This window comes from Pelmatolapia mariae, linkage group LG15 (genome assembly GCF_036321145.2).
Source record: "Pelmatolapia mariae isolate MD_Pm_ZW linkage group LG15, Pm_UMD_F_2, whole genome shotgun sequence".
NCBI classification, from domain to species: domain Eukaryota; kingdom Metazoa; phylum Chordata; class Actinopteri; order Cichliformes; family Cichlidae; genus Pelmatolapia; species Pelmatolapia mariae.
The window spans coordinates 39,814,493-39,828,581 of NC_086240.1; positions in this window are offsets into that span (position 1 = coordinate 39,814,493).

Consider the following 14,089-nt stretch of genomic DNA (forward strand, 5'->3'; position numbering starts at 1 on the left):
AGCACCAACCTTTCACTTTGGAGAAGCTGAAACTGATTATTTTTCTTGATTAAAGCAATAAATCATTCATTAAAATTACCATATGTTTTTCTCATTTTGACATCCTGAATGCAGGTTTTCAAAATCACCGTTTAAACTAAGAAACACAGAGTAGCTATCACTTTAGCCAAATGACTTTAAAAATATGAACCACCTGCAAACACAAATGGCAACACAAAACTACGAATTCTTCAAACCTTCAAAAGCTGCAGCAAAAACCATCAGGAAATGTTTAATCAGCATCACTTTCTTGCCACTATATAAAGATTTGTGAACCGATTCAATTCTTTTTATTTATATAAGACCAATCACAACATCGGTCTCCTCGAGGGGCTTCATGTTGTTAGGTAAAGACCCAATAATGCAGAGAAAACATGAGAACAGAGAAAGAAAACACTCCTCTGTTCTCAGATCTGATGTTTTTGGCTTGAAGGCAGACAGCCAGCTGATCTCTGACCCTCCTTTCTACTGTCCAAACATAGGAAGTGCTGTGCATTCAGATGAGGTCAGGGGTTAACCGCACTCTCACACAGCATGGCAATACTAAGCCAAGACCGGAAATAATATGTCCATGATTGTATTTTTTTTTATTAAATTAACCCTCTAGTTCCATATAATGAGAGTACCCCAACTGGATACACAGTGTTGTACTCTGTCACTCTGGGATCATCTAAATGTGAATTTTGTCTTATGAATCAAGTGCCTTGTATTTGTTATTTATTGATGGTGCAGCAGTATTAACCAATGATAGAAACATGGCGGTCAGAGACATGGTTGCATCAATTCAAACCTAATTTTAAACTTCTTTAAAACCTTCTTTGAAATCTAAATGCATTTTAACATGTAGTTTCTAATAAGATTCAGGTTGTTTTCCTCCCTTTCCTGGAAAAGAGATGAGCCCATCAGTGCCACAAATCCACAGTCGCTCTGATGGCCACTTGGTGTTGGTGTCAAAAGTGAATCAAGCTCCACTGACTCTGATTTTAAAATGCAAAACTTTACAGCACAAATAAACACGTTTAAAGTTTAGTGCAAAAGCAGTCTCAGCAAAGTGAGCTAATTCAAACCAGAAACAATGGTGCTGATGTTAGCAGCAGATATACCAAAAACAGAGGCTCAGGAGGAAGAGCAGCTAATCTACTCATCAATCCCGAGCTCTCCCTGTCTGCCAAAGTAACCTTGAATGTTTCTGAACCCTGAAATGCCCCCAGTCCACCAGGAGTGTGAGCGTGTGCTTGGATGAATGTGTGTGTGAATGTGTGGGTAATTGAGGGTGACTCAGGTAAACTAAAACAGTGTCACGTTGTCACACTTCATGCTGGCTGTGTGCTGGTGGCTTCATATTCCAGCTTACCAATAAAAGCAGTGCTGTGCTCTGCAGCTGATTGTGTTGTCTAAATACAACCAAAGTTTTCATTTCTGTTTCTAATTATTTTGTTCAGCGTTGTGTTACTGCTGACACTAAGACATCACTAATGAGATAATGTGGTTCAGTTTAACAGAACGCATAAGAATCCAGCATGTCAGAGTTGCGACAGTGAGTGAAATACTGTCACTTTGTATCAGAGGAGAGAAAGTCGAATGATTTGTGCAACCCCTTGCACAAGCTCTCAGATTTGAAACAAGTTGTTTTTGGCTTGTGACAGTCTCCAGTCCCTGTGTGCCCCTTGAGGCTTCATCATCTCATGATTTCATACCTCAGACTGATTCCAAAGCAGTGATGATCTTACAGCACCACCTGCTGGAAGATCACATACTCTACACCTTTAAACTCCCACTGAAACACAGACAAGAGTTCAATAATTATTCATGGTATTATTTTATACAGTGTGATCATTTAACAAAATTCTATTAAAATTGTATTAAAAAAAATAGCGACCATCAACAGTGATCTGTGTATTCGTTCAGTATTGGTTGCGCCTGATCTCTGGGCCTTCAGCCGGCACTGCAATAAAAACAGGCATGATTCTGTCATGAAAATGACTGAATGAGCTCCAGAACACTTCACTGTTTGTGAACACAGTTCACCATGCCATCAATAAATGAAGGTTAAAGTTCTATCATGGAAAGAAGAAGCCATTTGTTACCATGATCCAGAAATGCTGCCTTCCTCTCTGAGCGAAAGCTCGTTTAAAATGAAATGTGGGGAAGTAGAAACCTGTTCTATGGTCAGAAGAATCGAGATTTGTAATTCTGTTTGTAAAACATGCATGCTGCATCATTCGAGGTAAAGGTCAGAGAAAGAGACCATCTGGCTTGTTATCAGCACTCAGTCCACACCCCGTATCTTTGTTGGTATGGGGGTGCATTAGTGCATATGGAACTGGCAGCTTGCACGTCTGGATAAGCATGATCAGTGCTGAAAGGTGTGCAGAGCAATATATGCTGTCGTCTTGACTTTTTCAGAGAGGGCATTAAATATTTCAGTAAGGTAAAGCAAAACTGAACACTACACCTGTAGTATAACAGTGAGGCTTTGTAGACACACCAGGAGCTGAACTGGCCTGCCTGCAGACCTTTCACCATCTGAAAACATCTGGAACATCATGAAATGAAAAACACAACAAAGAAGACCCAGACCTGTCGAGCAGCTCGAATCCTTTATCAAGCAAGAATAGGAGAACATTTCTTTCCCAGAAGTCCAGCAACTGGTCTCCTCAGCTTGGAGATACATATTTTATACAGTGGCTTGTAAAAGTATTCAGCCCCCTTGAACTTTCCCACATTTTGTCACATTACAGCCACAAACATGAATCAATGTTATTGGAATTCCACGTGAAAGACCAATACAAAGTGGTGTACACGTGAGAAGTGGAACGAAAATCATACATGATTCCAAACATGTTTTACAAATAAATAACTGCAAAGTGGGGTGTGCGTAATTATTCAGCCCCCTGAGTCAATACTTTGTAGAACCACCTTTTGCTGCAATTACAGCTGCCAGTCTTTTAGGGTATGTCTCTACCAGCTTTGCACATCTACAGACTGAAATTCTTGCCCATTCTTCTTTGCAAAACAGCTCCAGCTCAGTCAGATTAGATGGACAGCGTTTGTGAACAGCAGTTTTCAGATCTTTTTTTTTTTTTTTATAATTTTTTATTTTTCCATTGACATTCAGAAACAGACATTCACAGCGTATACATCACGTGAGAATACTTCTTGCATCTGTTGTCTGCCCTTATTGCCAAAATAGTATTTTAGTTTATATCCAGGTTATAAGAAGAGAAAAAAAAAACTTACAGCTATAGCAACAGTTGGAACAAACAAGCAAAAAAGAAAAAAAAAAACAACAACTATGTACTGATAGGGAGTGATCTTACTCTTGCATACTCTCATACATCATAACTACTGGTTTGTGAAAATAAAATCTGGCCTATGAGGCGTGACATATTTGACCCAGTTTTCCCAATATGATGTAAATTTATCCAATTTGTGATTAACAAAAGCTGTTATCTTTTCCATTTTATAGATGTCCATTGTGATGTCCATCCATATATTTATAGTTGGGCTCTCCGGTGATAACCATTTTCTGGTAATACCCTTTTTACAGGCCATCAGCAAAATATTTACTAAATGTTTATCACTTTTCGGCCATTCCTGAGGTACGTGTCCAAAACACATAGTCTTACTCTCAAAGGGTATTTCACATTTGAAGATATACTGTAGAGCGTTGTGTATTTCTCTCCAATAGTCCCTCAAAACAGAGCAATCCCAAAAAATATGGTAGTGGTTTGCGCTTTGGTTTCCACAGTTTCTCCAGCAGACAGGGGAGTTATTATCATAGTGAGACTTCTGGGAGGGTGTTATAAAGTACCTAATTAGGCTCTTCCAGCCGAATTCCCTCCATTTTTGGGAGCTTGTACACTTCCATTGATACCTCCATATTGCCGTCCATTCTTCCTCAGATATTCTTATCCCTCCTTCCTTCTCCCATTTTATTTTAATATATGAAGTTGAATGTGATGTCAAGTCCAAAAGACCCTTATACAGACATGAAACAATTCTATCAATAGTTTCTGAATTATAGCTTTTTATAAACAAATCGATCAAACGTGTGCCTGTCTTTGTTGCATTTTTCGTCTTCGTATCCACATAATGCCGTAGCTGCAGATATCGGTAGAAATCTTGTTTTTCTAATAAATATGTCCTTTTAAGCGTTTCAAAACTGAGCAATTTTCCATCTTTCATTATACTACATAGATCTGTTATACCCTTAGCTATCCAATCTTTGAATCTAGAATCCAATTTATTAGGTATGAACTCTGAGTCATAAGCACACCATTTAAGAGCTATAATGTTAGCCTCTAGTTTATGTTCCTTTATAACAGTTTTCCATGTTTTAAGGGTCCGTTTCACCCATGGGTTATCAATGTTATTTATGTAAGTTTGTAAATTATTATCAGCTAAAATTGCCTGGATGGGAATGGGCAACATTTTTTCCTCAAGGTTTTTCCATTGGGCAGTGTATGACGGGTTACACCAGCATATCACTGCTCTCATCTGCACTGCAAAATAGTAATATCTGAAATAAGGCAAGCCCCATCCTCCCTTTTGCTTAGCCAGCTGTAAAGCTTTGAGGCGAACCCTTGGTCTTTTACCTTGCCATATATACCTCGATAACATTTTATCCCACTCATTAAACTGATTTTGGTTAATCTCTATTGGTAGGGTTTGCAATAAATATAAGAATCTTGTAATCTTGTAAGAATCTTATGTATCGGTAAATAATTCTGTTCAAATAATTTTGTAAGATCTTTTGATAGGTTGATGCCTAGGTATTTAAACGACTCTGTTTGCCATGCCAAGGGGTAACTACTTCTTATTTCTTCTGGTGGGCTATAATTATATGAGAGTAGCTGGGTTTTACCTATATTGATTTTGTACCCAGATAATTGGCCGTATTGTTCAAATGAGTGCATCAATTTAGGTAAAGAGTACGTTGGATGTCCAAGATAAACCAGAATATCATCCGCGTAACAGGCCAATTTATATTCCGTCCCTTTAATAATGATTCCCTTGATGTCTTCGTTTTGTCTAATGAATTGAGCTAGTGGTTCCAAATATAATGCGAAGAGTAGTGGTGACCATGCACAACCCTGTCTGGTGCCCCTTTCTAGGGTAAAGCTGTTAGATAAATATCCATTGATTTTAATCCTAGCGGTAGGATTGTCATATAGTGCCTGTATAGTTTTAATAGTTGTATCATGGAAGCCGAATTTATATAACACCCTGTAGAGAAAATTCCAATTAACGGAATCAAAGGCTTTTTCAGCGTCTACGCTTATCACAATTGCTTTAATTTTGTTTTTTTGTATATGGTCCATAATATGTAGTGTCTTTCGTATATTGTCTTGTGTTTGGCGTTGATGTATGAAACCTGTCTGGTCGTTATGTATCAATGTTGGTAGAAACTCTTCTAATCGTTTGGCCATAATAGACGTATAGAGTTTATAGTCCACGTTAAGAATGGAAATTGGCCTATAAGATCCACATTCCAATTTATCCTTGCCTTCTTTTGGTATGGCTGAAATTATTGCCTCCTTCCAACTGGGTGGCATTTGTGCCTTTTTCAAAGCCCAGTTCAGTAGAACAGGTATTAATTCTTTTTTAAATTCTTTATACCACTCTGCGGTGTAACCATCAGATCCTGGTGACTTGCTTAATTTAAGCCTACTAATTGCAGCTTTTAATTCTTCTTCAGTTATGTCCGCTATCATTGTTTGATTTTGTTCTTCATCAAGAGTGGGTAGATCTAGAGAATTCAGGAAGCTGTCAGTCTGAGTTACCGTCCCACCAGGGACTTCAGAATAAAGAGTTGTATAGAATATTTCAAAAGCTTCCTGAATTTCATTTAATTTATTTTTTATCACTTTTGTTCTTGGGTCCCTAATTTTATGAATTGTATTTTCCGCTATCTTTTTTTTCAGTTTCCACGCCAGTATTTTCGTAGATTTAGAGCCGCTTTCATAGTGTCTCTGTTTCAGAAACATTAAATTTTTCTTAATTTCTTGTGTGGCTAGATTATTAATTTCATTCCTAATATTTTTAATTTCTCTTAATGTATCCTGTGTAGAGTCTATTTTATGTTTTCTTTCTAGTTCCTTTAGTTTGTTTTTTAGGTCCTCTAATTTCCTATTCCTATTTTTCTTCTTGAATGAGGATATTGCTATAATTTTCCCTCTTAGTACGGCCTTCAGAGTATCCCATAATATGGGAGGTGAGACCTCTCCAGTATCATTGAGCTCTAAGAAGAAACTAATTTCTGATTTAATTTGTGCCTTAAAGGATAGGTCATTTAACAGGCTTGAGTTCAGTTTCCATGTATTATTTTTAAACCGTAGGTCAAAATCAATAGATAGATATATTGGTGCATGGTCACTTAGATCTATTGTCCCAATTCCACAAGTATGTATTTTATGCTTATCTTTGGCAAATGTTATAAAATAATCTATCCTTGTATAGAGAGAGTGAGAGGCAGAGTAGTAAGTGTAATCCCTTTTGTTAGGGAAAAGGTCTCGCCATATGTCAATTAATCCTACCTCCTCCAGAAGTGTATTTACCTTCTTATATAGGGATTTCATATCATGAGTTTTCCTACTAGACGAGTCTAACTTTGGCTGTAAATGTATATTTAGATCCCCTCCACAGATCAAAAGGCCTTCTGTTTCTGTTACCATAATATTAATGATTTTTTGGAAAAAACTAATATCACTCCCTGGGGGGGCATAAACGTTCAAAAGGGTGATTGGATTCCCATCTATCTTTCCTTTTACTAAAATAAATCTGCCTTCTTTATCACCCATTTCGGATACTTTTTCAAAATTTAATTTGCTTGAAATAAGGATTGCAACTCCTCTCCTATGTCCTGATTTGTATGAAGAAAAGAACAAGTTAGTGAAGCCCATTCTCTTTAATTTTACGTGCTCCTTATCTGACAAATGGGTCTCCTGTAAGTAGGCTATATGGGCTTGTTCTGCCCTTACTTTAGATAGGATTTTGCTACGTTTAATTGGGTTTAACAGCCCATTAACATTAAAAGAAATAAATTTTACTTTGTCACTAGCCATGCATATTAACTGTGTGTCCACAGAATAAACAAAATAAAACTTAGTAGATCTACTCCCTGAACAAACAAAAACATTGAACATAGGCAACAGATAAAGAAATATAACTGTGATTCCAAGGCTGGGGTCTCTAACAAATGACCCTGGGCTGAGCTAGAGATAACATCTAGCTGTGAGGGAAAACCTCTCCCACCTGTGGGCTGAGGGCCCCCACCATGGCACTTGAAGAAAAGGGGAGAAAAGTCTCTGTTCATTAAGCAGAAAGTGTGTCCTTATGCATCCCTCGCTTATATATATATATATATATATATATATATATATATATATATATATTCTCACCCAAGTGGGGTAGCGGTATGTGCAAATATTTTGGAGTGAGCGTAACACCGCATGTTTTGAGTTCGGTTTAATTTTACCTCACTTTAGAAGTCAGTCAGTGCTTATAACTCCTCTGAAGAGGGTGTGACCTGTCTTCTGAAGGCACGCAGTCTCTCCCTGATGTTTTTCTCTCGCTCCTCATCTGTCCCTCGCCGGTTCGGCCCTCCCGCTGTTTCCCAAGCGGTGCGGGACAGCTGCTCAGCCAAACTCTCCTTCGGTATAAAGACGCTGACTGGTAATCCTCTGTCCTTCATGTCTGTGGTTGCCTCCTCTGCTGTCTGATACAGACGTGTTCCATCCTCGTAAAACACTTGTAGTTTAGCCGGGAACGGAGTGTGGAAGCGGATATTTTTCTGCTTTAACACCCGCTTCGCCTCCGCATATTCCTTCCTCTTCTGTAGTACTGCTGGAGGGTAATCCTGGTCAAAATATATTAGCCTCCCGTTCAGAAAAACCTTTTTCTTTTCCCAAGCTCTGCGTAGTATCTCTTCTTTAACCTTATAGCGGAGGAATTTGACTATTATTGACCGCGGTTTATCTTGCCTGTCTCCAGCGGGTCTTGGTGCCAGCGCCCGGTGCGCCCTCTCAATGTCGAGCTCCGCGGTAGGGTTTATCTCCAGCGTGTCCCGCAGTAGTTTTTCCACAAAGTCCATCATAGACGACCCCTCAGCTCCTTCAGGAACATTATATATCCTTAAATTCTCCCGTCTGTATCTTCCTTCATGGTCGAGTAGCTTGTTTTCTTGTTGGTGCATGACTTTTATCACCTTATTCAGCACCTGCTCCAGATTTTGAACGCGGTCTTCCACTTTTTCTATTCGTACCTCTGCCTCCGCTATTTTTTGGTTAACGCTGATAATCTCTGATTTAATATCGTTCAGTTGTTCTTTTGTGGGCAGCACGGTGGTTAGCACTGTTGCCGCACAGCAAGAAGGTCCTGAGTTCAATTCCACCATCAGGCCGGGGTCTTTCTGTGTGGAGTTTGCATGTTCTCCCCGTGTTTGCGTGGGTTCCCTCCGGGTACTCCGGCTTCCTCCCACCGTCCAAAGACATGCAGCTTGTGGGGATAGGTTAATTGGAAAATCCAAATTGTCACTAGGTGTGAATGTGTGAGTGAATGTGAGTGTGAATGGTTGTCTGTCCCTGTGTGTTAGCCCTGCGACAGACTGGCGACCTGTCCAGGGTGTACCCCGCCTCTCGCCCTATGACAGCTGGGATAGGCTCCAGCGCCCCCCGCGACCCTGGAAAGGATAAGCGGAAGCGAATGGATGGATGGATGTTCTTTTGTGTCTTTTCGGAAATCTGGAATCTCCTCCAAAACTTTTGCCAGACTTGCGGCGGCACATGAAGGAGCTGGGTTAGCATTAGCTTCGTCATGTTGTCCCTTCGTAGGGAAGCTGTTCTCCGAGTTTTCTGCATTTGCAGTTTCTGCGGCGGTGGTTTCTTTGTTTGCACGCGACTTCCCCATTCTTGCCCCTCTTGTCTGTTCGAGTAGTATCTGAAGATCTGGTATTTGACGGTCTAAAGGGGCGAAATAACTATTTTCACGAGGGAGCTGTTACTTTAGGCTGCCATTCAGGATGGTGACGTCACCGGAACCTGAGTTTTCAGATCTTGCCACAGATTCTGGATTGGATTTAGATCTGGACTTTGACTGGGCCATTCTAACACATGGATATGTTTTGTTTGAAACCATTCCATTGTTGCCCTGGCTTTATGTTTAGGGTCGTTGTCCTGCTGGAAGGTGAACCTCCGCCCCAGTCTCAAGTCTTTTGCAGACTCCAAGAGGTTTTCTTCCAAGATTGCCCTGTATTTGGCTCCATCCATCTTCCCATCAACTCTGACCAGCTTCCCTGTCCCTGCTGAAGAGAAGCACCCCCAGAGCATGATGCTGCCACCACCATATTTGACAGTGGGGATGGTGTGTTCAGAGTGATGTGCAGTGTTAGTTTTCCGCCACACATAGCGTTTTGCATTTTGGTCTCATCTGACCAGAGCACCTTCTTCCACATGTTTGCTGTGTCCCCCACATGGCTTGTGGCAAACTGCAAACGGGACTTCTTATGGTTTTCTGTTAACAATGGCTTTCTTCTTGCCACTCTTCCATAAAGGCCAACTTTGTGCAGTGCACGACTAATAGTTGTCCTATGGACAGATCCCCCCACCTGAGCTGTAGATCTCTGCAGCTCGTCCAGAGTCACCATGGGCCTCTTGGCTGCATTTCTGATCAGCGCTCTCCTTGTTCGGCCTGTGAGTTTAGGTGGACGGCCTTGTCTTGGTAGGTTTACAGTTGTGCCATACTCCTTCCATTTCTGGATGATGGCTTGAACAGTGCTCCGTGGGATGTTCAAGGCTTGGGAAATCTTTTTGTAGCCTAAGCCTGCTTTAAATTTCTCAATAACTTTATCCCTGACCTGTCTGGTGTGTTCTTTGGACTTCATGGTGTTGTTGCTCCCAATATTCTCTTAGACAGCCTCTGAGGCCTTCTTCTTCTCTTCTTCTTCTTCTTTGTGTTTAACGGCGGTTGGCAACCAATGTAAAGGAGCATTACCGCCTCCTACTGTTCCGGAGTATGGGTCAGACAGTGAGCTTACAATCTGTATCCAAATCAAACAAACCAACAAAAAAAAAACCCAAAAAAAACACTTACACTCTTTCATAAACACCTATAGCCTTCAAAAACCCCACCAATTCCCTCACCTGTGCCCTACTACCCTCCAACACACTCTTCAGATTAAATTCCCCGATTCCCCGCTCCTTCAATCTATTCTGCAGAACTTTCCTCTCCACATCATACCTTGCACCGCAGTATTACATGCTCTACCGTCGCCTCCTCCTCCTGGCACACTCCACAAAGCCCCGTCTCATGTTCTCCTATCATCTGTAGTGTTTTATTTAACGCACAATGTCCCAGTCTAAGCCTGGTAATGACCACCTCTTCTCTCCTATTACCCCCATACAACCTACACCCTGCCACCTCCTTCTTAAAATGATACAAGTGCCTGCCCTTACTCCCTGAATCCCACCGCTCCTGCCACTCCTGAACAACCTGCCTCCAAACAATACCTTTTGCTTCAGATCCGCTGCTTTTAATTTCCATCTCGGTCCTATGTTTAGTCAATGCTCCTTTTGCCAACCTATCCACCTTTTCATTTCCACTGATTCCTACATGAGCTGGCACCCAAAGAAAGTGAATATTGCCACCACAACACCTTATTCTGCTTCTAGTCTCCAGAATAGTAAACAGCATACCCTGCCTTGTCTTCGAACAAAACGATTGTAGACTTGAAAGAACAGCTGCTGAGTCAGAACATACTACTACCTGCCTGAGTTTTGAACACTCTATCCATTTCAACCGTGTACACTGCCAGTCCATCCGAAGTGCGTCTGTTTATTTCAATATTTTTGGATGGAACTACTATTCCAAACCCTGTAATTCCAGTATCTGGACTTTTAGCACCATCCGTGAACACATGAATACACCCAGGGTATTCATTCGAGCTCTGAAAATGAAATGCTGAAACAAGATCGACTCTTCCTTTCAATTTCCTCTTCAGATCCAGCAAATACCAGTCCACAGGAGGGGTCTCCAATAACCATGGAGGAACCACAGGGAACACAACTGCAGGACATATTTTAAGTTCATACACATGACACTCCTTAGCCCACTGATTCCCCACCTTTCCAAAATGATCCTTCTGACTTCTTCCATACTCCCAGCATTCCAAAAGTACCTCCTTTGTAGGATGTGCGTCACCATGACCACCAAGATGAACCCAGTAATTTACTGATACTTGCTTCCTCCTAAGATCTAGGGGCATTTCTCCCATCTCCACCTGTAGGGCACTGACTGGAGACGTTTTAAAAGCTCCACAGCACACTCTAAGGGCTTCCGATTGCAAAACATCCAAACGTCTCAACACAGAACGAGCTGCTGAACCATATGCCACACACCCATAATCGAAGACAGATCTAATCAATGCCTGGTAAAGTCTTTTCAAAGCAGAAGAGCTTGCTCCCCAACCCCTCCCAGCTACACACCTCATAACATTAACAACTTTTTTACATTTGGTTTCAAGCCGGTCAATATGCTCCCTCCATGTCAGTCTTGAATCAAACACAACACCTAAGTACTTAAAAGAGCTCACTTTCCCAATTACCTTGTCACACAGTTTCAATTGCAAAGTCTCACTCATTGTTCTTTTGGTAAAGAACATCATTTTTGTTTTTTCCACCGAAAACCTGAATCCCCAGTCAACCTCTGAGGCCGTCACAGAGCAGCTGTATTTGTACTGACATTAGATTACACACAGGTGCACTCTATTTAGTCATTAGCACTCATCAGGCAATGTCTATGGGCAACTGACTGCACTCAGACCAAAGGGGGCTGAATAATTACGCACACCCCACTTTGCAGTTATTTATTTGTAAAAAATGTTTGGAATCATGTCTGATTTTCGTTCCACTTCTCACGTGTACACCACTTTGTATTGGTCTTTCACGTGGAATTCCAATAACATTGATTCATGTTTGTGGCTGTAATGTGACAAAATGTGGGAAAGTTCAAGGGGCCCGAATACTTTTGCAAGCCACTGTATGTGTTGCTGCCATCCAATTCAAATTACAATAGTACATTTTCTTAGTTTAAGCATTTCATACTTTCTGTGTTCTATTCTAAATAAAATATTGGTTTTTAAGATTGGTCATATTGGTCATTACATTCTGTTTATTTAAGTTTTACACATTTTCCTGTTATTGTAAAGACAGTTGAAATATGCATGAGACTCGGGCTGCTTAAACAGAATAACAGGGACAAAAGCAGAAGTTCTCTCACAAAGTGTTTAAAGCTGTTTGAAATATTTTTCTGTGTTATATCACAGTATAAAGGTTTATTGGGGGATTGTGTAAATATTTATGGACCTAACTGTACATGTGCTTGTAATGAAGCAAATGAATATTATTTTTTTCCCAATGTTTTATTTAATAAGAAGCTAGATAATCATTTAAAGAGACAACTTTTTTCTAGTTTTGGTTCTGTACATTACCACAAAGAATTTTAAATGAAGCATGCTCAATCATCCAGGTAAGTAAATCTCCAAAAGTTGATTCTGTTCATCTGGACGTTTTCAGTGGGAGAAACGTTCATGACCATTGATCAGTGGTGTTGATCAATGGTCATGAGAATATGCATAATTATGATGAAGGAACTGACCTCCCAGCCCATTGTTCCTTCAGTGGGCTGGTTTCAGTCATTATGCAAATGTACTGTTTATAAGATTGAAACCTGCAGTCAGCTGAGACTGAAGAAGTCACCTGGATGAGTGACGAAACGTTTCTCCCACTGAAAACGTCCAGATGAACAGAATCAACTTTTGGCTTTAATTCAGGGGGTTGAACAAAAAGATTGCATAAAAAATATGATAAACTAAAGCATTTATTTAAACACAGTCCCTTAATTTCAGGGGCTCAAGAGTGATTGGACAAATCAAATAACTGAAAATAAAATGTTCATTTTTAATACTTGGTTGAAAACCTTTTGCTGGCGATGACAGTATGAAGTGTGGAACTTATGGACTTGTTTAGATGCTTTATAGCAAAGTGAAATCGAGCCTTTCACTTCTTCAGGCTTATGAGTAGCTTGCATCTTGCAGTGAACCCTCTGCGTTTACTTTCGTGCGGTCTTTTCTTTATGGTAGACTTGGATATCGATACGCCTGCCTCCTGAAGACTGTTCACTTGGTTGGCTGTTGTGATGGGGTTTCTCTTCACCATGGAAATGATTCTGTGATCATCCACCACTGCTGACTTCCATGGACATGGACAGTGCTTTCTTTCTTTTGCAGGATGAACCAAAGCTTAGTGTTTTTATCACCTTTAATATTGTAGCAACACCTCGGATGGGCTTTTTTCTGTTTTTGCAGCTTAAGGATGGCTTGTTTCACCTGCATGGAGAGCTCCTTTGACTGCATGTTATCTGTTCACCGCATAATCTTTCAAATGCAAACACAACACCTCAAATCAACTCTTTCAAGCCTTTTATCTGCTTAATTGATAATGACATAACAAAGGAATTGCCCACAGCTGCCCATGAAATACCCTCTGAGTCAGTTGTCTAAATACTTTCGGCGCCTTTAAAAAGAGGGTAGCACATGTTACGGAGCTGAAACTCCTAAACCCTGCATTGAACTGAAATGTGGATAGCCCCAAACGAAAGCTGAGAGTCTACAAATTATGTCCATGTCCATTATACAACTATAATTGAAATGTTTCAGTCGACAGGTAAAAAAACAAAACTTGTGTCAGTGTCCAAATATACATGGACCTAACTATGTTAAATGTTAAAAGTAACAATTAGCCCCAAGCTCTAATCTGATTAGTACAAAACTTTCTTTGAAATATCTTGAAATTTTCATCATTTTTTTTAAATGTAGCTAACATATGAATGAAGTGTTACCACATTTACATACATGAGAACTAAAGGTCTCACATGAGGGGAAAACATCCAGCATTCACATACTGTCAGCCATGTGCTGCTATCCGTTAGTCTTGTTTTGAAACACTCTGCTGGTTTCATTAACAACAGCAGCAGCTTCCTCAGTCAGTTGATG